This window comes from Lissotriton vulgaris, chromosome 4_1, assembly GCF_964263255.1.
Source record: "Lissotriton vulgaris chromosome 4_1, aLisVul1.2, whole genome shotgun sequence".
NCBI classification, from domain to species: domain Eukaryota; kingdom Metazoa; phylum Chordata; class Amphibia; order Caudata; family Salamandridae; genus Lissotriton; species Lissotriton vulgaris.
Window position 1 is genome coordinate 1,443,931,943 of NC_141691.1, and position 26,637 is coordinate 1,443,958,579.

Consider the following 26,637-nt stretch of genomic DNA (forward strand, 5'->3'; position numbering starts at 1 on the left):
GTGAGTTCTTGTTACCAGGGCCGGGATATTGAGTGGCGTCTGGAGCACGGGGGTCTCAGCGGGTCCTACATCAACAAAGTAAACATGCAGAGCCAATGTAAGTGCCACTTGCGTCAGATGTCAACGTCCTGCAGGGGGCAGCACGTAGTGTGTTGTTGTGGTCTGATTGCACCTCCACCAGAGAATGACCCAGTGCCCTTTAAGTGACTCCACACAGACACGGCAGTGGACAAGCCCAACAAGGACATGTTGGCTGTAGCCTTTCTTCACAATCTTTAGGTCCTCTGTTGAACTGTCAGTATAAACCTACTGGTGACAGGTCCCCCCGAGGTAGCCCTAGCCTTGGTGCCAGCAACTGGAGTACAAGACAAACCATGCAATAAGCACCCAATCACAATTCTTTTATTTTAATGTATTTGATTGTAATTTGCATTGATTGTAATATGGTTGTTTTAACAGCTATGGGTCCTGTTTGGGCAAAGTTGACCAAACTTGTACCAGTTTACCACGTGCAATTATTGATCCGCAACTGAAAGGTTTCGCGTTAACCTTTGCGCGGGATCTGTCAATGTGTGGAGCTAAGCGTTCTCTTCAGTGACTTTTGATAGGTTTGAGCTAGAAACATTGTGATTTTTTGCTAAAGCTGCAGTTTATGCAGCAGATACATCAGGAAAACTCTCCAAGCACAGAAGCACTTAACCCATTTCTCTTGTGTTGCCTCCAGGACTTGTAGTCAAGATTTTGCTTTAAAAACAACAAAACTGTCATTAATAATAACATTTTTATTTAGTGCTGCATGCCACATGTGCCATTTCTAAATACCTGTAAATGCCATGTGTTATTGTTACCCAGTTTAAGAGAGCCTAGGTACCTTCACCTCACCGCACGTTTCAGCGGCGAACGTTCAAATCACTGAACAATCTTTCCGGCTTAATAAAAAGAGTACCAGAATACAGTGAACACTAAAACTGGCGTACTACTCACACGTGTGATGGGCAATTTGAGAGCTTTGAAAAGCTAAAACATAATTATTTTTGCCACGTTTAGTTGGGGTGTTATATTACTACCTTACTCGGACTGCTTAATTCCGCGGCCTCTCTCTTCAGCAGTTAAAACTCAGAAGCTTCTGGCAGCTAGCTGATCTCTGCAGTAGCCCCCAAAACTTTTGAGCTATCCTCTAGTTTAAGTCCACCCCAAATACAGTGGCTTTGCAGGGAAGTGTTTTATTGCAGTTCCTTTTTGACATTCTCCATGAGTTCAACTCCCTGGGACACTCCTCATGCTGGTATTGTGCAAACTTCTGCAATTGGCCAATTTAATATCGGGATAACATGGTGTTTTTCAACTAGCTGATGTGAAGTGTTACAGGGGACTAAAAATCGTTTTTATAAAGTTATTTCTGCCCTGGCCTTACGGCTTCACAGCTCAGTGATTCGTAGGCGCTATTGAACTACAACACATTGTTGCACATGTTATCAACTTTGGAAGGATGAGTCCCTGGTTTGCCCTGCTCTGGTTTCACACATGAAGGCTGCACTAGGATTTCAGCAGCAGATGCATAACCCTGTTGGGCTATTTCATTTCTTTAGAGTTAACCTTTATGGGTTGTTAAATCTGGCTTGACAGTGCAAGTGTCACTTTACCTTATAATACACACCGATACTATTCGGCAGTTAATTGCTTCTATACAACTACATGTCCATCCCCTTGCTATTTATTGGTAATGGTTCATGTTACCATACAGTATTAATTTATAGCCAGGCCTATTGGCATCGCAAACTTTTATTAGCTTTTGAAGCCCAAAGAAGTCTATTTTGGAGAAAATACCCCCATACCGTGGCCCCTCTCTCCTACGGCAAATGATACTTCTGTTGAGGGGAGGTGAGTGTGGGTGGGTGGGATAGGATGAGGGAGAAAGGTGGAGTCAAGACTGTCAAATCCAGAGTACCGAAATAAAACCAGCCCTGGGGTTTCTGTTTTACTTTTGAGATCCCAGCAGAAACAGACCCTTCAAACTCTCTAAGTCCGTGTTTAGACACATGCACGCCATGTCACCCGGTTTGTAAAAACAGGCTCCACTACGGACCAGAAGATAAAATCCTGGGGATACAAAAAACGAAATAAAAACATGTTTGATGTATTCTAGCTGCAGGAAACTTGCCACAAACCGAGAGTTTGGGATCGTTTAATCCGGGGTTTTTCCGCAGCTAGGGGCGGGATGGTGGTTTATTCTCCTGCCGGACTGTGAGCTTTACACCGCTCACACTTAGAAGGTAAACCGCCCCTTTGAAATGCAAAGCCTCTTTAAACAGGCTGAGGCGCTGAGCGCTTCGAATCACAAGCTCCAGGAAAGGACAGCCTGGAAGTCAGCAAATGGAGGAGCAGCTAGCATTAGAAAAAAACAAGCCTTGGCATAGCCAATAGATCTCTCCTTTGGGATCTGCTGCATAACTAAATACTTAGATGGTCCCAAAGGCTTGACCTATTGGATATGCCAATGCTTGTTTGTGGTGGTGTGGACTATCCAAAGGTAGTGTTAAGCATTTCACAGAGGCAATAAATGAAGCATTTGTGCATTCTGCAGAACACATAGAAAGAGGAAAATTCCATCAATGATTGTTAATGTGCAGGAAGGTGTCCCTTCCGGCACAAAAATAATATTTTCTGCAACACACTCACACTTGCAACATGATGCAAGGGTGCCTGCGCAGGCAGCCAATTGTGTGCCAGTGAAGGAAAAAGCATACAGATGTGTTGTATTGTTGTTAATATGACTCATCCCTGTGCTTTTAAAATGATGAAGCTTGACACAGCAAAATGGATTGCGGCGCAATGCTGCGTAATTCTTTTGTAATTGAGGCCCTTCTGGGGAGGCAGATCTGACCCTCCAGAGCTGTTGCACTTTTTCTTGCTTTAGTGCTGCACCGGGTCAGCGGAGGCTTTCTTTAAGAGGGGTCAGACATCTGCGTGTTTCCATCTGTCTGGGAAAGGTTGCTGTGGAGATGGAGATGTTGTGGATACTGGTGTGTTGCATGCTGATTGGGTTCATTGTGAGGTTGTAGAGATGGTGTGGGCAGGCGTTGGTGGGCACCCCTGACTGGATGGAATACATGATGGCTGAGGTGGTTAGGGCCATGAGTGGAGACCAGGTGGTAATGTCTTGGCTGATGTTCGCTGGCTGTTCGAGGTCAGTGGGGTTGAGGTCAGCAGGTCGGAGGTTGAAGTTGTTGTAGATGTCGGTGATCTTGCTGTGGTAGTATTCTGAGAGGGTGTCGCAGATTTCTTGGGAGGGGTGGATATTGTTCTCTATGGCTGTCGGATTGCAGAATTCTTTGAATATTTTGAAGAATTCTTTTTGGTTTTGGCCGCGGAGTCAATGTGGGTGTTGATCGCTTCTCTTTTGGGTTCTTTGATGCACTGTGATAGTTTCTGAAGGCTGTTTTGAGAGCTGTTCTGATGGCAGGGTTCTTGGTGGTGCCCCATCATTTCTCAAGTAGGTGGAAGTTGAGCTTTGTTGTCCTGAGCTCTGAGGTGTGCCTGCATGTTTGGAGGTCTTGTTGGGTATTGTAGGTCTCAGTGGGGCGAGTCTGTCAACGCTGTTGGTGATCCAGGTGGTGAAGTTCTGGACAGCCTGGTCAATGTCTATTAAGTCTTCACGTTGGGAGGTGGTGAGGGCCTGAGACCACTGAGTTTCAGTGACCTTGCTCCAGTTGTGGTGGGAGGAGATCTGATGCCTGGTGATGGTGTGCTGGGAGTCGGTGAAGTGTACCATGGTGTGATCAGTCCATGTAATTTCTAAGGTGTGAGACGAGTTGGGTGAGGCCGATATTGTTCAGATTCTCCACAAAGGCAATGGAGTTGGCATTGTTACGGTCATCGATGTGGAAGTTGAGGTCGCTGAGTAGGACGTAATGGTAAGAGTTGGTTGCTAGGGGGGTAATGAGACTGTAGATGGTGTGGCAGAATGTTGCTCAGGAGTCGGGGGTCTGAAGGTGAGGGTGCCTCTTAATGTGGTACTTGCATCCGTTTGTAGTAGGAAGTTGAGTTGTTCCATGAGCAACATTGTTTGTCGTTGATTATGTTGCATCTGATAGTTGCCTTGAAGATTATGGCGATTTTGCCACCTTGTTTGTTGGCGCGGTCTTGGTGTATCATCTTGTAGCCTTCAGGAGTGGTGGTGGTGATGTCGGGGTTCGGGGAGGGGTTGAACCACGTTTAAATGAAGGGGACGTCTGAGGAGAGGGTGGTGATGGTGCCCCACAATTCCGTGGCATGTTGGCAGAGTGAGCAGGCATTGAGCAGGATATAGGGGAGCGGTTGCAGGTGTTCTTGGGCTTGTGGTGAGGAGTGGGGCATGATCTTTTGTGGGTAGTGTTGCAGGAGAAGTGGCAATGTCAGCAGATGAAGGGTTCTTTGGTGTATTGTTAGGAGAAGTATATGCAGCTGCTGTTTCAGTATCTGGGTTCCAGGATTTCATTTGTGGTGTACAGTTGGGTGGTAGGAGGGCCTTGGGTCCTGGCGCTGGGTGTTATTCAACCGGTGGTGCATTGGAAGTGTAGGTCTCCATTTATGGCCCTAGTAGGTGGTTCGAATGAAACAGGACACTGGGCAGGAATCTAGAGCGGGTAGCTCAGGGACAGCAGGCAACACATGGGAAGGGTCTCCTGTGTGAATTTATTTATAAATCTGTCACTGGCATAAGTGAGAATTGATTAAGACAAGATGTTTGGTACCAAACATCTCATAAATTAGTGAAGCCATCCAGGAGCTAGGAAACTCATATTGACATGGCCATGTACTCTTATGGCTTCCCAATGCACTTACTACACCCCAGAATGGACTGGACATTATAGGTGCATATTTGCATGGGCTAATATGCCCACACATAGGATATAGTGCAAAAAGCCTTAGGGCCAAAGGCCTACAGTAGGGGTGACTTATCGATATCCCATGCAGTATATAGGAGACATGGCACACAGGGCTGTGTGCCATGTCGACTCTTCAGATTTCTCTGCACCAAGACACGCAGCCTGCAATGTACATAGCCTTAGTGAGGGATGCCTGGGGTGGTACACCCAGAGCTGCAGCCCCAGAGGACCTTTCTCAATTCACATGCTCTGGGCACTAGGGGTACCATTTATGAGGGACTTACAGGGCAACTGAAGTTGTGCCAATCATGGTTCAGTTTTAGGGAAAGAGATCTACACTGGAGACCTAGTTAACAGGAGCCCAGTGCAAATACAGTTCGAAATTACTTCAGACATCTGGCAAAAAGTGGGGGATAACCATGTCAAATGAGGCACCATCCAACAATTGCCCAAAGTCATGCACTACACCAACCCATACTAGCTGTCTGCAAAGATGGCGACTCTCATTTGAGCAGTTAAACTGCAAGTTCAGGTGAGGGCAATTAACTCGGCAACTTGTGTATAGAAAACAGACTACAGCAAGAGCCTTCCATTACCTCATTTATGGTGAATACAGCATGTGCAGCTCTTAGTGTGCCTTCATTTCCTCTCAGGCATTAACCATCCACACATAGGACATGGTCGGGTTAATTAAGTGGTTCATCCTCAATATCGGGTCAGGGTATAGTGCATAGTTCAGTGAAACTTAGGCAATCATGATCAAACTCTCCACAATTTTCACTTTCTTCAGTTACAAGCAATAAAGTTGATATGTTTAGAACATTGCAACATTTTATCAAAACATTCTTTTAGGCCAACAGAGTCTGTTCATATTGAGTCAACTTATTGTGGTTAATGTACTTATTCTTCAATTTAGACAAAAACAGCTCCACAAAATGTGGTATGATGACGATTAAAGGGTGTCCCATCACTATTTTCTTTCTCTTTTCTACACTAGCACTCACCAGCAGCCGAGAAGCCCTACCACTAGAGAATCAAGTATCCTAGAAAAGTAGGCCACAGGTCTTTGGGCTCCGGAAAAACTCTTTTGTATAATTGTATAATCAGGCATACTCAGGGCTGGATCATGACACAACTTCTCTTTCTCATCTAGGAACACTTTTGTAAATATGCTGTCCCACGGAAGAAGGTCAGACACGTAAAGGTGTGTCAGCCTCAGTAGAGGCTTTGCCATTAAGGGTAAGTCTGGTATCCACAGTCTACAGTAGCCAACCATTCCTGAAAACATCCTAATTTCCTTTTATGTTCATGGTAGATTCATCAGTAAAACGTCTTCCACTCTATCTGGTGTGACACCTTCCTTAATTCTTTCATGATAATGTGTCCCAGATACTGAACTTCTTTTTGACAGGAATAGTGACATCTCCTCCTACCAATTTCTTAAACTCTTTAAAACATTTCATGATGACAATGACATTTTTCAAAATTTTACGCAAACCCATATATTTTGAATATTTTCTGTACATGTAAATTGTATTTCACTAATCAAATGACAGCAATTCATTTCATGCGATTCTTTACTAAATGCAAAGACAGCACTCAAATTGACAATATCCAATCACAGGGCAACAGCGAAAATTCACTAGTCAATAGCTGCGTGAAAGCACACCAGCCTTCCAATCCCATTGCGAAACCCTATGATGTCCAATTGCACTTCTCGCAGCAGTCACCCTCCTTTACAATTTTCTTTGCATTCACACACTTTCGATAACTTCTTTAGACAACGTCCTGTTTTCTCTTACTGAGGGAATTAAGTATCACAGCCACTCAAGAGTTTACTACACTGGCAAGTGAACTCTCAACCAGCGAACAATCACACAAACCAATGCAGTTTCCCCTATTTGCACAATAAGGTTCCACCAACATCAACCAATATTAAGCAAATGCAACAGCTTGTCCCTAATATTACCGATGGAAGGGATGGCACCTCACACTTCACATCTAAATCTCTGCAAACAAGTTTAAAACTTTTATTATTGTCCGGGGATCTTTTGACTTCAACTAGCCTGAAACTCAATTTCTCCTCTTCAACAAATCGATGCCTCTATCACTCACTCATACACACTGAAAGAAAGACACTCACAACCAAGACACTTACAACAACATTTTCACCCTATTGATACTCATACCCTCAAAACCTGCACCTGCCAAAACCACAACTTCTTTTGAACTCTGCTTCACCAGGCCATCAGGATCTGGACACTGGAATTATTTTAATATAAATTCAGTACTAATTTTAATGCTCCATTCGGGGTATGAATCATAACCTATGGTACCAGAAACTGTTAGCGCCTAAAGGACTGACCAAAGTGGTCTCTTACATTAAACACCCCACCTTACAAGTTGACCCTTGAAATCCAGATGGCGCTTGACAGGTTGGATGGTCCTTTGCCACCATATTCCGAATGGAGCTAGAACAAAAACACAGATCATGCATATATCATCACCTGCCAGATCCTTAATTTTCAGTCAATGGTGAGAGGTTACAGAAATTTCTCAAACCTTTATTTATCTTTTAGTATTTACTAGGTTTCTTCATCTTTATTCAGATTAGTCCAATTTACAGAAATAATGTGTAGAAGGTTGATTAGTGATAGCATAAGTCAATGCAGGGTGTTCCATAAAGGAAATTGTGACTAACTAGCTAAAGAGCCTCATCTACCCTAAAGTAGGACCCGTGAAGAGCCCCTTCTAGAAATTAGCAAGATTTTCGGAGCATAGATGACTGGAAACTCAAATGAGTTCCCACAGCTGCAGTAGCAACTGTTAGAATATCAGTGATGTAGGAATGATCGTTGCAGTAGCAGTGATCTGAGAAAATCAGGATACTGAGAAAATAATTAGTCAACCTTAGCAATAGCTGTCAGTAACAAAGGGCAAAGATGCTAACAAAAGACTTTCCGGTAGTAGAGTCATAAGGGTCTCCTAAATATCTAACTAGGAACACATATCATAATATATAAGAACACAATAATGTAACTAAAATTTGTAGGTGTCTGAGTCTCTTGTCCAATGGAAACCGCTCATCCAATCATGTCGTCAACATCAATTGGTTCTCCTCCCGATTCCCACGGTAAACATTAACAACAGTATATAGTAAAACAGTGTTGTGATTACTAGAAACAATGAGGGTAGTTTTCATGAGAACCTTCTTATCTAAGCTGAAGCTATGTTCAATGTCGCATTTTTAATACAAAGGCTAGTCAGATGCACCAAAACAAATTTTTCAATAATGTTCTAGTTAAGCATACATAAAATATATCTAAATTAGTTTTCATTCTAGGAGTTTATTCATGGTAAATTCACAGCAAGCTTCATTGTTTATATGAGATGATAAAATATGGTACGATGAGGATAAAGGAGCATTATCTTTAAGTCAGCAAATTCCTTAGCAAGATGGTGGTGCTAGATAAATGTCTTAAATAGAAGTCTTCTTTGCTAAGAGCAAGAGTCAAATAAAAAACCTTGCGCCCAGCTACGGAGGCAAATATAAGAATGATAGCAAACTACCAAAAGAAGTTCACACTATTTTTCATATATCTTTAAAGCAAGCACATTTTCCCTATGTGTGATTTACTTATGTATTCTTTTAGAAAAGCTAAAATGCATTCTAAAGTAACTTTTCAGACATTTAAAGCAGTCACATTTCTCCTACATGTTATTTTCTTTGTGGAAACATTTCTGCAATTGTTTAAACAAATTCTAAGGTGAAATTCTAATATGGTCGTCATGTGGAAATTTGTTTTCAAAACTCATTCCTTACAATCACCAACTGTTCCCTCAAATACAAGAGTGCCATACTTTCCTCCATCAGTGCAGTAGATTACGGAGAAAGAGTGGAAATGACTCCACATTGCGACTGGCCCCTCTCCAGCACCCAAGAGCTACTTGTAAATGCCGGGGTCTGGAATTTGGGCCGGGTTTGACCCCCAACAGCATGGCTAGCAGCACCTCCTCTTTATTGACTGTCCCCCAGCACAGCCACATGCATCCCCACCAGCAATCAGGCAACTCATTGCATATGTGCCACAAAATAATAAAGCTCAACATCTGGGACCCCAAGGCCCCCCTGGCAGTTGGTCTCCTGAGCTTGTGTAGGTTCACCTGGGTATGCTGGCCACCCCAGACCAGCTGCTGAAGCATGCCACTTATGGCTTTAAACCATTCCTTCAGGACCCAAATAGGTACATTTGCAAAGTGGTAAAGTGCTTGAGCAAAACAATAATTTTAGTCAGGGCCACACGAGTCATGATGGGATGCTTTAGCATCTTCTAAAATGCTACATAGCCATGAAGAGCATGGAGCGCCCTTGCAAAGTTATCCTCTCTAAGTTCACTGTTAATATGATGAAATCCTCATACCAAAATAACTAAGAGACCTTCGTTCCTACTGGAACCAAACATTCAGCACCCCTTCTCTGGGGGCTCCACAAGTGCATTGGACACTGGTAAGGTGCAAAACTTTTTTCATTTTGGTTGAAGACCAGAGACTCATCTGAATTTCACCAGAAGAGCCTTGCTTCATGGGATGCCCATCTCTCAGGAAGATGAGCATATCATCTACATAGAGCAAAAGCATGTGTTTCCTATCATGCAGTGAGATTCTCTTCCCACTGCTTTAGGGATAGATACTATGGGCCAGATGTAGGAAGCCTAATACCGGTCGGTAACGGACAAAATTACCAAATTTCGGCCGTTACCAACCGGTATTAGGCTTTTCAGATGTAGGAGGCCACATTTAAACCAAGCAAAGTGGCTTAGTGCCGCTTTGTAAATATGAAGCATCGAAAAAGTGATGCTCCAGTGGTGCAATACCCTTGTAAATATACCCCTAAGTATTTCTGATAGAAAATCCCATGGAATGGGGAGTTACCGTACGGGCCGTTTTTTCCAGCCATTAAACCACACAGAGTGTTCTGTTCCATGAGGTTTTTCCACCTACATTTGCCACCTGCAATGAGAAGGTGGTAAATGTATGTAGAGGCTGTTGCTTGGAGTATGGAGTAGGAGGTGAGAGAGGTGGATGGGGGAGTCGGGAAGGGAAGTTTTTTGTGTGTTTTTTTTAGAAAAGGAAGCATCGTATGCTTCCCCATCTTTGAAAAAAAGTGGCACAAAACTTTACTACTGCTGCAGCCAGTTAACTTTGTTCGACCTCTTTTATAATCTGACCCTATAAAGCAACACTGTGCCTCTGCAACACAAGGCTTTTTAGTCTGATTGATAAAAAGGCCATCATCTTCGGGAATGACTCAAAAGTAATCCTTGTTCAGCCATTGACACTGCCAGCGATATGCACCAATAGCCCTGTGCCTAGACTTCTGTATGCAAATGTAACCTCTTACTGGAGTCTCCCTGCATCCTTTGAACTTGTGCTGTGTAGCAAGAGATGATGAGCAATAAAGAGGGCGAGGGGTCTGCAGCACTAATCTCATTCAAACTTTTTCCAATACTCATGCCTTTCTTCATGCTAAAAAAGAAATTGTTTATTGTTCAGCTGCTGAGGAAGACAGTACTGTAAAGATAAATCCATATATTTGCTAAAGAAACATACCACATAAAAACAATTTACCTAATAATAGAATAGGGCACTGCTCATCCAGATAAGTTCTAAGAGAGAACTTTTAATGTGAAACTGAATACTTTATTACGACTGTGAGAAGTTGGCCTGGCATATGCTATCCACTATTCCAGTGAGCAGCTTGCACCAGTCCAAACGACCCTTATTGATGGTAGGTTTAAAGACAACCTATATATAAAGCTATCTTAGTGGGAGCTGTGGAGAGCAGCCTTCAGGCTAAGTCTTGAAGGAATGTAAAGCAGCTTAGTTTACCAGTCTATAATCTAATGAATGACCAAATGAAAGGAGAACCACACCAGGTAAAATATATATATATATATATATATATATATATATATATATATATATATATATATTACCTACTGGCTATCGCCAGTAGGTATATATAGTTAGGATTAATTCCCTATGGGACTTTTGAAAATTCTATGTCTAATAACTTTGGCGTTTGTGGATGGAATCGGCTGAAATTTTCAGGAAAATGGCACATTTTGTTTCTGAGCAGCTCCTGAAAATTTGGTGGGGTTTCGTCAAGGGGGGGCTGAGAAAAAAGGGGGGTCCCAAAACGCGTTTTTTGCATTGAGTTTTCCATAGGGCGGTTGGACTCACTTTTAGCTCGAACGGCTGAATGGATTTGCACGAAACTTGGCAAAATTGTAGGGACTGTTAGCCCGATGTGCCTTTGCTAGGTCTCAATATATGTGCTCCAGTAGTTTTTGAGAAATTAACGTTTAAATCAAGATATATATCTGTAACAGCGCTCTGGGCAGCGATCCGGTCCGCTTACTTTTCGCTTATCGGAACTTTGCGCGCAGAAAGCTGATTGGCTCTCCGGTGTCTGTCAACATTCTAAACAGTCCGGAGCGGCCGCCATCTTGTCTCTCGGTAGGATCGAGAGAGAAGAAGAGGTGAAAAACGAAGGGTGAATTTAATGAAAGGGGGCAAGGTATCCCCCTTTTGACCCCCTAGGAATGCTGTTGGGGTTATTAAAGGGACCCGTGGGGAAAAGATAAAAAAAATGATTTTTCACGGTAGAAGCGCTTCACGGGCCGCGAACTGGGCCGCAAACTGGTAGCGAAACGGGAATTCGCCATTTTGTGCTTCGTAAATTAAATTACTAGTTATAAGTGGGTACGGGAGACGTATCCTAATCCCCTATGTTTCCTGAGGGTGGGTGAGGAGGCTGATATATGTTGATACATCTCTTCCAGCGGCTGTGCGTGAGCTTTTTTTTTTTTTTTGCTGCGTGACAGTCCGGAGCGGCCGCCATCTTGTCTCTCGGTAGGATCGAGAGAGAAGAAGAGGTGAAAAACGAAGGGTGAATTTAATGAAAGGGGGCAAGGTATCCCCCTCTTGACCCCCTAGGAATGTTGTTGGGGTTATTAAAGGGACCCGTGGGGAAAAGAAAAAAAAAATGATTTTTCACGGTAGAAGCGCTTCACGGGCCGCGAACTGGGCCGCAAACTGGTAGCGAAACGGGAATTCGCCATTTTGTGCTTCGTAAATTAAATTACTAGTTATAAGTGGGTACGGGAGACGTATCCTAATCCCCTATGTTTCCTGAGGGTGGGTGAGGAGGCTGATATATGTTGATACATCTCTTCCAGCGGCTGTGCGTGAGCTTTTTTTTTTTTTTTGCTGCGTGACAGTCCGGAGCGGCCGCCATCTTGTCTCTCGGTAGGATCGAGAGAGAAGAAAAGGTGAAAAACTAAGGGGGAATTTAATGAAAGGGGGCAAGGTATCCCCCTCTTGACCCCCTAGGAATGTTGTTGGGGTTATTAAAGGGTCCCGTGGGGAAAATAAAAAAAAAATGATTTTTCACGGTAGAAGCGCTTCACGGGCCGCGAACTGGGCCGCAAACTGGTAGCGAAACGGGAATTCGCCATTTTGTGCTTCGTAAATTAAATTACTAGGTATAAGGGGGTGCGGGAGACGTATCCTAATCCCCTATGTTTCCTGAGGGTGGCTGAGGAGGCTGATATATGTTGATACATCTCTTCCAGCGGCTGCGCCATCTTGCCTTTTTTCGAATGCCACAATTTTGTCGTGCACGGCAGCCATTTTAGATGCCAGGCTGGTCCCAGGCTATCACCTACCCCTGCGGATGTAGTTTATGGCCCCAGCTGTAGAGAATTCAGACATGCCAATCCTCCTGATTCAGGCGTGTGAGTACTGATTTCAGTGCTAGTCTCCCGCCTCCCGATTTCTGCAAGCAAAAACCCGGGGGCATATTACTAACAACTAGCGATAATTTTTGTCTATAACTTGTTTAGAGACAAAAATTATCGCCGCACATCGGCGATTTTTATCGCAGATAAACCTTGCTATTATCGCAGAAAAGTCAGCGATATTCATGTATTATCGACCTAATGCTCTTAGCCATGTTATCCACCTCCCATTGGATAACATGGCTAAAACCTGCTCAGGGCAGGTGTTAGCTTTTGGAGATATTCGCGCTTAGTGCGAATATCTCCAAAAGTTGGTAATAGAAGGTAGCGATGTTAGGGACTGTTTCCAGTCGCTAACATCTTGGCACGCCACTTTGCATGTCATTAGTGATAAGTATCACTGACATGCAAAGCCGGGCCCAAGATGGTCGCTATCTCCTTTTAGGTGTCACTAACTGGTGTTAGCGACAGCTTGATAATAGGGAAATAATTTTATCTCCGCTTTCATGGTTTTTAAAGCCAAAAAAGGGGAGATAAACCCCCTTGCTAATATGCCCCACGATTCCTTGGGGGTTTCAGCTGATAGGGCTTGGTATTGTGTTACATGGTAATTTTTCCATGAAACGTCAGAGGGTCGATGTAGGGGTTCTAGAAGAGGTGATAAACCATTTAAGCCTCATGAACAAGCGCATGGTCTTTTAAAGATTTCTGAAGTACTCGGGGCGGCGGTGTGTGTGTGCCCTCTTTCAGGAGCGGGCGGGGGGGCACTGCCAGCAACTTGCCAGGTCAGGTAGTGTTCAACACGTGCATCACCCTTTCTCTGCTTGCTATTGCGCTCCATGCTTCGGAAAGGTAAGAAAAAGAACGTGCATTTGAGTTTGAAATGTCCGATCCTGCAGCAGCACACTTCCAAAGCCCACACATGACAATAACCCGATTCAAGGCCCCATTCACCCGTTTTTCAAAAAATAGATAACACTCCAACAAATTAAGGTTATAAAACTTTATTAACTTTTAACGATAATGAACAGAACAAAAACTAAAAACATTTAAACATTTATTAACACAAAAAGCAACAATGGTTAGAAGCTGTCTTTTGTGCGAATAGTCCCAAGGCAGCACAACGTGCAGAGTTCTGGACGGCACCCAGGTGATGTCGCCTGGGTGCCGCACTGGTTTAGGGATCCTACAATGCTGCTCCGAAAATTGGCGTGGGGCGTCCCGGGTGGGGCGGGGGGAGGCCTCGTCAGTAGCGGTCTGTTGTGCGAATAGTCCCAAGGCAGCACAACGTGCAGAGTTCTGGACGGCACCCAGGTGATGTCGCCTGGGTGCCGCACTGGTTTAGGGATCCTACAATGCAGCACAGAAAAACAGCGTGGGGCGTCCCGGGTGGTGCGGGGGGAGGCCTCGTCAGTAGCGGTCTGTGTCCAGTGTCACATGGCTGACACAACATGTACGACAGGCACCCAGGTGATGTCCAGTAAACTGCCGCACTGGTTTTGGTATCCTACAATGCTGCTCCGAAAATTGGCGTGCGGCGGCCCGGGGGGGGGGGGGGGGAGGCGGCGTGAACGGGTCTCCCCAGGTGGCGGCCATCTAGCTGAGTTGCGCTCGCTCTTGCGGCCACAGCGTCTCGCTCACCATGTTGTGGAGTTGCTCCCACTCTTGCAGTGCAGCGATAGGCGGCTGCCACATGGCTGTCAAAATGGCGGACGGCTCTTCGGTTTTGGGCCTGGTCCACTGAAATGGCCCTGGGACACCTTGGAAGTCGGACGCTTGCCTGCTAGGGCTTGGGCTCCATTCTCGAAAAGCGTCCCCTCAGCCGTGAAGATTGTATAAAAGTCTTGGGGGCCCCCGACTCCCGCAGGCTTCCGGTGGGGAGCGGCTGCCATGATTGCTCGCGGAATGACCACGACGGAGCCACGAGATGGTGGTGCTCTCATGCTGACGCCAGCTTCAGTCTGAATGATCCAGAAACAAGGTGGGGCTTTCATCGTTTGGGAAAAAAAAATGTTCTAAACCAATGAAAAGTGTTATTTTTAGGTCATATGACCAAGCCTTCCATCTTTAGGAAACCAAAAGTAAAATGAACCAATGAAAAGTTTTATAAACAAGTCACATGACCTGTTATGCGACATAGGGCTACAAAAAGCGTAGAAAATCCGTTGGCACGTGAGGCGGCGTCAGTAGCGGACCGATGTGCGAATAGGCCGAAGGCAGCACAACGCGCCGAGATCCGGATGGCACCGAGGTGGTGTCCAGCAAATTGCCGCACTGGTGTGGCCATCCTACAATGCTGCGCCGAAAGACGGCGTGTCCAGCTGAATTGCGGTCACTGTTGCGGTACAGTGACTCGAACGCGCCGAGATCCGGATGGCGCCGAGGTGGTGTCCAGCAAATTGCCGTACTGGTGTGGCCATCCTACAATGCTGCGCCGAAAGACGGCGTGTTCAGCTGAGTTCCGGTTACTCTTCCGGCACAGTGACTCGAACGCGCTGAGATCCGGATGGCACCGAGGTGGTGTCCAGCAAGTGGCTGCACTGGTGTGGCCATCCTACAATGCTGCGCCGGAAGTCGGCGTGGGGTGCCCCGTTGGCTTATGAGGTGATGTCAGTAGTGGACTGATGTGTCAATAGGTCGGAACCAGCACAAGGCGCCAAGATCCGAATGGCAAGTCCTGGATGTTGAGTGCCTCAGTTGAGATTTCTGAGAAGTGCTTGTAGAACTGTCTGAAGCTTATTTGCACCTGCTGCAGCTTCACTAGGTCCGGCGGAACTTGTTGCCTTTTCCTTTGTGCTTCTTTTCCTACAATGCGTTTCTTCTGAAGACACGACCAGGTCCCTGAATGTGTGCAGGGGGACGCTATTGAATGAATGAACGCGCCGAGATCTGGATGGCACCGAGGTGGTGTCCAGCAAATTGCCGCACTGGTGTGGCCATCCTACAATGCTGCGCCGAAAGACGGCGTGTCCAGCTGAATTGCGGTCACTGTTGCGGTACAGTGACTCGAACGCGCCGAGATCCGGATGGCACCGAGGTGGTGTCTAGCAAATTGCCGCACTGGTGTGGCCATCCTACAATGCTGCGCCGAAAGACGGCGTGTCCAGCAGAGTTGCGGTCACTGTTGCGGTACAGTGAGTCGAACGCGCCGAGATCTGGATGGCCAAGTTTCAAGTTTCATCTGGCAGTTTTTCTCCATCCCTCCTGGATCAAAGAAGGTGAATGCTAAATATGCCACCTGCCTCATCTGAACATATGAAGTTAACTTGTATACACTGTGGTGCTATGCTGTCCTATGGCAACATGAGCATCAACCTGATGAATACGGCATTCGAAAATCATAAATGCCCTAATGCACCCAAGAAGTAATTTTTTTTTTGCTCCAGTTGAGCCGTTTTCAATGCCTGTTTTTTGTTGTTTCCCCTCCATCAAGAACAAAACAAAAATACAAGGCGCTAAGATCCGAATGGCAAGTCCTGGATGTTGAGTGCCTCAGTTGAGAGTTCTGAGCAGTGCTTGTAAGACTGTCTGAAGCTTATTTGCACCTGCTGCAGCTTCACTAGGTCCGGCGGAAATTTTTTCCTTTTCCTTTCTGCTTCTTTTCCTACAATGCGTTTCATCTAAAGACACGACCAGGTCCCTGAATGTGTGCAGGGGGACGCTATTGATTGAATGAAAATGGCGGCTTGACACAAAGCTGACTCAAGCGTTACTGTTGGTGCTATACAGACAAAAATTGGTTTTCAGTTTGTACATTCTTCAGGTTTTTTTTTCCATCTAAGTCTGATTGAGAGTTTGTAGAAAAATGGCTTCAGATTTTCCACATACTACTCTTCAACATTCTTCCTAAATGTAACAATGTGAAACTCACTAGGAGAACGGCTGTTTCTGTTTCCTTTCAAAATGCTGCCACCAATATTTTCTGAATAGAAGACACCATCTTGTAACATAAAGGGCCGAAAGGGGTTCTGGTCTGGCCGATGGTTGGTGGAGACATTTTGACTATATCTTGGACCTGCCCGGCCTCGCCCAAAATGGCGCCGGTATAAATGGGACTCGTAACTCTTTGCCCGCAAATGTATATCTAGAAAATGTTATTGTAAGTGGCCCTGTCGTATTTTAATTACAAAATGTACGTCCACCGATTCCGCAACTGTTAGACACCTTTGTTCTTGTCACCTAATGGCCCGCTCGTTACGTTCTTCTACAGTGTAAATGTCTCCTCATCATATACGATTTGAGTTTGCTCCGTGGCCGGCCCACGTGGTTATAGGCCCGTATTTGTATACTGACATTTTCACAATAAAGGTTTTTAAAACAAAACACGGTAGTAGTATTTTCATTTGTAAAGTTTTTACTTTTAGTGACTGTTTTCGAATCAGTAAAAGGCAAGTGAAATAAAGCAGTCCAATTACATGACGGATAAAAGGTATAATATGTAGGAACGCAGTAAAGATAAATGGTCAAGGGCAGTTGTGTTTTTCATGTCTGCAACATAAAGTGATCGATAAGAATCTGATAATCAGGCGTATCGGCGACTAAGACAGCAGGCCGAATCTCTTTTACTCAACGGCTCCGTCATGGAAGGAAGAAACGCCCTTTTTCTCGAAAAAGGAATATATTTTACTTGCAAGACAGTTGTAAATTTTCCGGGAAAGTACATTAGCCTGGAATATTATAACATATGTTTGAAAAAAAAATATTGTTCGAAAATAATAAAAAGCGTAATTTTTAGGTCATAAGACCAAGCTTTTCATCATTAAATTAACAAAAGTAAAATGAACCAATGAAAAGTTTTATTAACAAGTCACATGACCTGTTATGCTTACGTTACGCGCTGCGCGCCGCGCCTCGGATCACTTCCGGGTGCGCTAACGCGGCGTGTCATAAAACGCATTACGCGACAACGTAGGTCAAGAATATAGTCTAAATGTCTCCACCAACCAGCGTTCAGAACACAACCCCTTTCAGCAGTCCAAAAAGTTCTGTTAAATGACAACAGAGGGGACAGGCAACAAGAACCATCAGTCAAAGAGGGGAGGGCAAGTTCTTCTCTTCCGGGTCATGTTGGGGCGCTACCGGAACTGATCGAATTGGTAGTCTACAGTGTTTCTGGATGTTTCACACTAAAGCTGGCGTCAGCATGAGACCACTACCATCTCGTAGCTCCGTCGTGGCCATTCCACGAGCAATCATGGCAGCCGCTCCCCACCAGAAGCCTGCGGGAGTCGGAGGCCCCCAAGACTTTTGTAGAATCTTCACGGCTGAGGGGACGCTTTTCGAGAATGGGACCCAAGCCCTAGCAGACAAGCGTCCGAGTTCCAAGGTGTCCCAGGGCCATTTTAGTGGACCAGGCCCAAAACCGAAGAGCCGGCCGCCATTTTGAGAGTCCTGTGGCAGCCGCCTATCGCTGCACCGCAAGAGCGGGCGCATCTCAACTACATGGTGAGCGAGACGCTGTAGTCGCAAGAGCGGGCGGAAAACAGCTGAATGGCGGAAGAGGCACAGTGTAGCAAAAGCGGGCGGAATGGCAACTAAAACGATAAAGGGGCGCCCCACTACAGCTTGTCTTCAGGTCAAACGGATTGTGGGACAAGGTCCAGAATTGAAGAGTCATCAAAAGGCAAAAAGTACCGCCGGGAGCCGGCCGCCTATGTCGGGGGCGATCTCAGGCTACACCAGTGCTATAAGACTTGGGGAGGGTGTCGGAGCCAAGCGTCTTCTCCGAGTCCATGGCCATCACAGCGTCCCTCAGGGGCCTCCGTCAAGCTGTTTAGGAAGGTAACATATCACATTGTTTTCTAATGCAGTCAGGTCCACAAACGACACTCACTTACTTTGAGAATAGTGAAGCTGCAGTAGGTGGAAATAAGCTTCAGACAGTGTTACAAGCGCTGCTCAGAACTCTTAACTATGGCACCCAACATCTAGAACTTATGCTATTTGAGAATGGTAGTGACATCGAAGCATCTCAGGGACCAAAACCATTAACGTACTTTCACGTATGAAAATCTTACTTGGGGAGGGGGCAGGAGCGAAGCGCCCCCTCCCAGTCAGCGCCACCACACCGTATGTTGAAAATCTGAAGCCATCGTTCTACAAAGTCAACCAAACTTGGATTGAAAAATCTAGAAAAATGTACAAACTGAAAACCAGTTTTGGTCTGCATAGCATCAGTAGCAACGCTTGAGTCAGCTTTGTGTCAAGCCGCCATTTTGATTCAACAAAGCACAGGCATTGAAAAAGGCTGAAATTCAGAACTCTAAACTATGGCACCCAACATCCAGGAGCTTGCTATCCGGATCTTGGAGCCTTGTGCTGTTTTCGATCTATTCACACATCGGTCCACTACTGACATCATCTTATAAATCAACGTTATGTAAATAGTTTTTTAATAAAATGTTTTACCCTGTTTCTTTGCTGGTGTGTTGTCTATATTTTTAATATTTGCATAGGGTTTGTCATTATTTTGTGCGGGATGGGTGATGGAGCCGAGCTGTCTTGCAGCCCTCATGGTGTGGAGCTCAGTTCATGTCACTATTTTCGTATTTCTCAAGAAGGGTTGTTCCTAATATTTCTATTTTAGCGAGGTCAAAAAGAGATCCAATTAGTGGCCTACTGATTTTGCTCGATTACTTTTATTTTTTTTACACGATTTTTCACTATCTGCAAAGACTAAACAGAGTATTGCGACTTTGTGCTTGTTTGTAAATAGAGAATGATCCAAAGAGAACCAATTCTAAAACAGTAAATGCTTGGACAACAATCAATCAAATGGAGAGACAAGGAGGTACGACGGATTACAACGGAGGGGAGGGGGGGGGCAGCGTTCAAAGCACATCAGCGTGCATAAATACGAAAATGTTTTTATCTATCACGTACTTGACATTTTAAAGCTTTTCATATTTGCTATTAAAAAACCAATGAAATTCACAGAAAAAACCATAGGTTATAGTGGATATATAGTTAGGAATTTGCATTTACAAAACCTTGAAAATTCAATGAAAAAACCATAGGTTATAGGCCATATATAGTTAGGAATTAGCATTTACAAAACCTTATTTTACTCGCATAAAACCATTGAAATTCCATATATAGTTAGCTAACTATAAGCGCTAACTATATATCGCGCACCCGCAATCCACTGCTGATGATGTCACATATTACATCATTCATGACATGGTCAGTGACATCACTGATGACATCACTGATGACATCTCAAATGACATCACTGATGACAACTCAAATGATATCAATGATGACATCTCAAATGACATCACTGATGACAACTCAAATGACATCACTGATGACATCTCATTTGTCATCACTGATCACATCACTCATGTGATAATACAATGAACCTCTTCAGACTCTAATATAACCTTACATACACTCAGTATAAACAGACACTCACAGACTGTCACTCATCCATGGAGTTACTCACACACCTAGTCAGTCATGCAAAGAATCAATCACACCTCCATTTCCTCAACTATACAGTTATACACATCTTACTTATTCAAACATATAATAACACATATTTACTCTCTTATATAATCCCTGATACAAGCTCACAGTGATCGATACAGCCACTCACACATTCACTGGCTCTTATGTTCAGTTATTTATATATCTCAACTCTCACATGTATTGTGTTTTACATACGTACTTACTTGCACATGTAGCAATGAGAAATCCATTCACTCACCAACACACCCATGCACAGTCAACCGCCCATATAGCTGTTTCCACATGCACTCTTGAACTCATACTCCTAGTGAATCAACTGCTTACACATCTATGCACAGAGTCACGCACCTCCCAGCCACCCACACACACACTCAGCCTCCCATTCAAATATTTGGGCAACCAATCAATAACCCATATGGCCACTCTTATAGCTACTGATCAACACATGCAGCAGCTTACACAACATCAAACATACTGATGCACGAATTAAGACAGTTTAGTCACTAACCCATGTACTCAGTGAGACACATTTAATCACTCACTCATACAGTCAGTCATGCACCTACTAAATTCTTCATCCAGACACTTATACATCCACTCATTCTTCAATATGTGAAACATATTTAAACTTTACAGACACATACAATCATTGGATGTTGTGATCAGTGATGTCATCAGTGATGTCACTGACCATGTCATGAATGATGTAATATGTGACATCATCAGCAGTGGATTGCGGGTGCGCGATATATAGTTAGCGCTTATAGTTAGCTAACTATATATGGAATTTCAATGGTTTTATGCGAGTAAAATAAGGTTTTGTAAATGCTAATTCCTAACTATATATGGCCTATAACCTATGGTTTTTTCATTGAATATATATATATATATATATATATATATATATATATATATATATATATATATATATATATATATATATATATATATATATATATATATATATATATATATATATATATATATATATATATATATCAACTCACAAGGTGTGCCTGCTGTAGAGAGAGCCTCAATCAGGTAGGTTAATATCCAAGTATCTTTATTGTGAGCTGCAGCGGGGTTCAGCAAATCAGCACAGAAAATTAAAATCCATTCGCCTGACGCGTTTCATGCTGGGCATTTCATCAGAGGCTTGGACTGCAAGATTACTAGCTCGGCATTTCGGCATGATTATAACCGCTGGTACTCCCTCCCATAAGGGTGTGGCCACTCCCGTGGCCGCTGGTTATTGTAGTGCCATATTCTGCTTCAGTGAGCTGCCGTGCCTTCGTCAAAATGAAGCTGCTCTTTCCCAAGTGGGTTCTGGTGTTTGCTCAAGGTCCCGTTTGCACGATTCTCCTCACAATAACGGGTACCTGATCCTATGGCAGCGTCGCTGTTTAACGGCACTGCAGGGACACCGCAGGCGGTGTCAGGGTTCTCTCTGCGGCTCAGGCGGGGCCGCTAACATCAACTCACAAGCTGTGCCTGCTGTAGAGAGAGCCTCAATCAGGTAGGTTAATATCCAAGTATCTTTATTGTGAGCTGCAGCGGGGTTCAGCAAATCAGCACAGAAAATTAAAATCCATTCGCCTGACGCGTTTCATGCTGGGCATTTCATCAGAGGCTTGGACTGCAAGATTACTGTAGATGTACCTGATTGAGGCTCTCTCTACAGCAGGCACACCTTGTGAGTAAAATAAGGTTTTGTAAATGCTAATCCCTAACTATATATGGTCTATAACCTATGGTTTTTTCAGTGAATATATATATATATATATATATATATATATATATATATATATATATATATATATATATATATATATATATATATATATATATATATCTATATCTATATCTATAGATATATATATATATATATATATATATATAGATATAGATATAGATATATATATATATATATATATATATATCTATATCTATATCTATATCTATATCTATATATATATATATATATATATATATATATATATATATATATATATATATATATATATATATATATATTCACTGAAAAAACCATAGGTTATAGACCATATATGGTTAGGGATTAGCATTTACAAAACCTTGTTTTACTCGCACAAAACCATTGAAATTCGCATATATAGTTAGTTTAACTAACTATATATCGCGCACCTGCAATCCACTGCTGATGATGTCACATATTACATTATTCATGACATGGTCAGTGACATCACTGATGACATCACTGATGACATAAACAAAAAAGGTTTCTGTTTCCAGATACCTGAGAGCCTTGCTAGAAGAAAGACAGCCAATACTCAATGGGGTTGGCTGTTGGGATTGTGTATAATGTATAAAAAAGGAAAAATTGTTCCTTTTTTAGGTGTCCCCTCACTCACCGGGGTTGCCCCACGGTGACATGCTTCATCATTGGGGCCATCCCAGTCCTCTACGGGCTGGGGCGTGCTACGACTTGCGAGATTACGTAGGAGCACTTAATGGACTATGTGTGGTGCATGTGTATTTGTGGGGAGTGGACTATGTGATGAGTTAAAAAATACCTGCCCAGTAGGTTACTAATAAACTTTATTCTGACCTCTAGGTGGTAGTATTAAAAACGGGGTGGGGAGATAGGCTGTCCTAAACTTAATGTGTCCAGATGTACCTATCAACTCCTAAGTCGACATGTTTCGTGCATACCCCAAGCACTTCTTCGGGAATACACAGGGACCAGCCCTGTGTTCGCCACTCCTTAACTCTGTCACTGAGATATTTACAAAAGAAAGTCTTTCAACTGCAGCAAACTCTGCTAAGTGCATGCATTTATACCTACGTATTTTGTTCCAAAAACACGTGGTTCCTGAAAGATAGAAAACAACTTTAAAAGTCAAGGGGTGATTAGCCCCATTAGTTATCACACACAGTTTTTTGCAGAAGTGATGTACTCTGTGAATTCGGAAGCAGACTCAATGGCCGTGCTTGTTTTCATGCACAAAAACGTGATTCTTTTCGTGCATTTTTTGAACGTGGTTTTTAAAAAACACCTTTCTCAGTGTCACACCCATACATTCATCAGTCATACACACTCATACATACTTTTTATGAGACCTAACTGGGCCCCATGGAGTCGGAGGGGTATCGGTATCCTAGCAACTCTAATGGGAGAGAAATACAGTTGTTAAGTCACCCAGCACTGCTCGTTTTCTTGGCGATGTTCCGTTTCCGCATCGGCAATCCTTAGTGCCCTATTGTCACTTACTTGTGCTCTGGTTACCTCCTGCATTCAGGCACCTACTCTGTCTCCCTCCGGTCCGGATGTTATCGGACTGGGGGTTCCGTGATGTTTGTATGCTGATGCCGTTCGCGGTTTCCCAGAGTTAGCGTGGGAACGCCCTTACGCACGCTAGAGCGTGTAGTTCTCCACCCGTGTCCCGCCTACATGGCGGCCATCTTAGGGGTATCGATCTTCGCTCTTTGTTGTTATCAAGTGTCTAGTGTGACTATTTTCGCATTAACACACCTCTAAATTAATTTAGGGTGTTATACAGGGTATTTGGAATATTATCAGGGTGTTAACCCGCCGAGTTAGAAATTCGAAATAAAGGTGGTAATTAGTTCATAATTAAAGCGATGTACCGGGCTCGCTAGTACTACCCTCCGAATTGAGTGCAGAGTATCACAACCATCCAGTGATAGTTTTAGCTAATAAGAACAAAATTCAGTATTTCATCAGGGATCATAACCATCCAGTGTTCGATTTAGCCAATAAGGATAAACTTCAGTATTTCATCAGGGATTGCACAGTTATTACCAATAAATGGTAAGACTTATACTCGTGACACTTCATGAATTTTACACATGATGGATCTGGTTTTATGTTGTCTACATTTGTTGTTTATGTAAACTGTCCCCAGGGAATGTCATCATTCAATCCCACGATATGGGAACGGAGTCTAAACACCCAACGTTGCTCCTTTTCTAGTAGTTTCTTTTCCATGTCAGCATGGGGTGGTTGGGTTTCCAGCACTACCCAGCGCATATCATTGGGTGTGTGTGCCTTTTCCAAAAAATGTGTTGTCATTTTGGTGTTCGAGTGTTTGCACCTGAAGTTACTGCGATGTTCAACCATTCTGGTGTTAACCTTTCTGGTTGTCATTCCTATGTAATGCAAATTGCACACACATGTGATCATGTAAACGACCCCTGATGTATTGCAATTTGAGAAGTTTTTTAAATCCCATATGAGGCCTGTGTTACAAATCACCTGTTTTGTGGTTTCAGTCAGGTGGCACACACTGCAGTTGGAACATGGATGGTGTCCAGCTGGCAAGGGGTGCAGACGTCGGACAGAGCCTTCCATAGATCTTGGGCGTGTGTGTACCATCAAGTCCTTCAGGTTTTTCCCTTTCCGATGACTGAACATTGGTTGGGTGATGTTAAGACCTCCGCTGTTCAATGTTCTCCAATGTTTTTTTACGATCTTTGTCACCTGCTGTGAAGCTACGGTGTATGTAGTGATGCAGATAGGCCTTTTCTCAGATGGATTTGGTGGTGGTTCCTTAGGTTTGGACTCCAACAATGCATCCCTGTTATTGTTGGATGCCCTTTTCTTAGCTTTCTGGACAATCTTATTGGGGTACTGTCTCTGATATAGTTTGTCGCATAGTTCCTTGGCCTGCATTTCATAATCACATTTTTCAGAACAGTTCCTTCTTAATCTCAGAAACTGTCCAAATGGCAGGTTTTCACGAAGTTGGCGTGGATGGAAGCTCTCAAAACTCAGTAGGCAATTCCTAGAAGTTGGCTTAAAGTGTGTCGTTGTTATTAGTGTCCCTCTTTCAGCCTTAATGTTTAGGTCTAGGAAGACTAAATGTTCACGACTCATTGTTGAGGTGAACTTCAGAAAAGGGTCCTGCAGATTTAGCCAATTTAGGAACTCATTTGCCTCCTGCTCATTTCCATTCCAGATGAGGATGACGTCATCGATGTAACGTCTCCACATCTGGATTTTGGTGGAATAGGGTTGTCTGTACTCAGGATCTTTTTTGTCTCTAGCCAGTGCACATACAGACCCGCCACGCTCGGCGCGAATGTGCTTCCCATGCTAGTTCCATGGGTCTGTTTGTATATGGTTTCCTGGAAGAGAAAGAAGTTCTCGGTTAGGGCAAGGCGGCAACATTCTAGCACTACATGTCTGGGTGTTTTGTAATCCCACTGGTTTTCAAATAGGATGTCCTCCAGAATCTGTAGTGTCTCTCTGTGAGGCAAGCTTGTATAGAGGCTCTCTACGTCGAGACCTATTAGTACCTGTGTGGAGGGGTCAAAGGTAGGTCTTTTAGAAGGCACAGTACTGATTTTGTGTCCTGTAGGTATGTTTCTGTCTTCTGTACCAGCGGTCTCAAAAAGGCGTCTGCAAACTTAGACAGAGGCTCTAATATTGATCCTATACCTGAGACGACTGGTCTCCCAGGTGGTTTTTCCAATCTTTTATGGATCTTGGGGATAGTATAAAAATACGGAGCCCTTGGGTGTTTGTTTTCCAGAAAATCTGCTTCCTTTCTAGTTAACCAGTCATTAACCAGACATTCTTCCACCATCCCAGCGATCTCGATTCTGAGGCGTTCTGTCGGGTCTGCCCTCAGAACCTCATAATTCCTTTGGTCAGCCAGTAATCTCAGGCATTCAGTCTCATAGTCTGCTGAGTTTTGTATCACAATAGCCCCGCCTTTATCGGCTGGTTTTATTGTGATTGTTGCATCGTTGGCTAGTTCGTATATGGCTTCCTTTTCAGCTCTACTGGTATTATGGAATGTATTCAAAGCCCTAGTGTCCAGATCCATTACATCTTTCAGGATTGCCTTTTCAAAAGCCAGTACCTCAACTGGTAGGCTATTCGTAGGGGGGGTGAAAGATGATTTTTTCTTTAGTCCTGTGTCACTCGCAGTTCCCATTGGTTGTGGTTTATCTTTGAAAAAAAACTGTAATTTTATGCTGCGTACAAATTCCTTGAGTTCACAATACAGCTTGAATTTATCCAAGGTTGTGGTCGGGACAAAACCCAAACCTTTTTCCAAAACTCTCTTCTGAACCGGTGTCAAAACTTTGTCAGAAAGGTTTACCACTAGGCTTAGATGTTGCTGGTTGATGGTGTTGTTACCGGTCCTTGGCTCCTTGTGTGTGTTCTGTTGGTTTCCAGAGGTTGGGCCATTGGACTTGCTGTCCTCTGGTTTTGCCTCGGCCTGGTCTTTTGCCCCTCCCTAAAAAAGGCTGTTGTGGTATTCCTGACATCTGGGCGTTGTCCCAAAAAGGGAAAGGTTGTTGTGGGTACGGTTGCTGGAAAGGAGGGGGTCCGTAGAAGAACTGCGGTGGTGGTCCTTGGTAAGGTTGCCAGTTGTTTCCCCTGTTCATTCTCCTCCCCGCTCTGCCTCGTCTATTTCGCGGTTGATTGCGATTGTAACTGTTGTCAGAGGAATCGGATCCTGTGTCTGAAGCTCCGCTGTCACTGT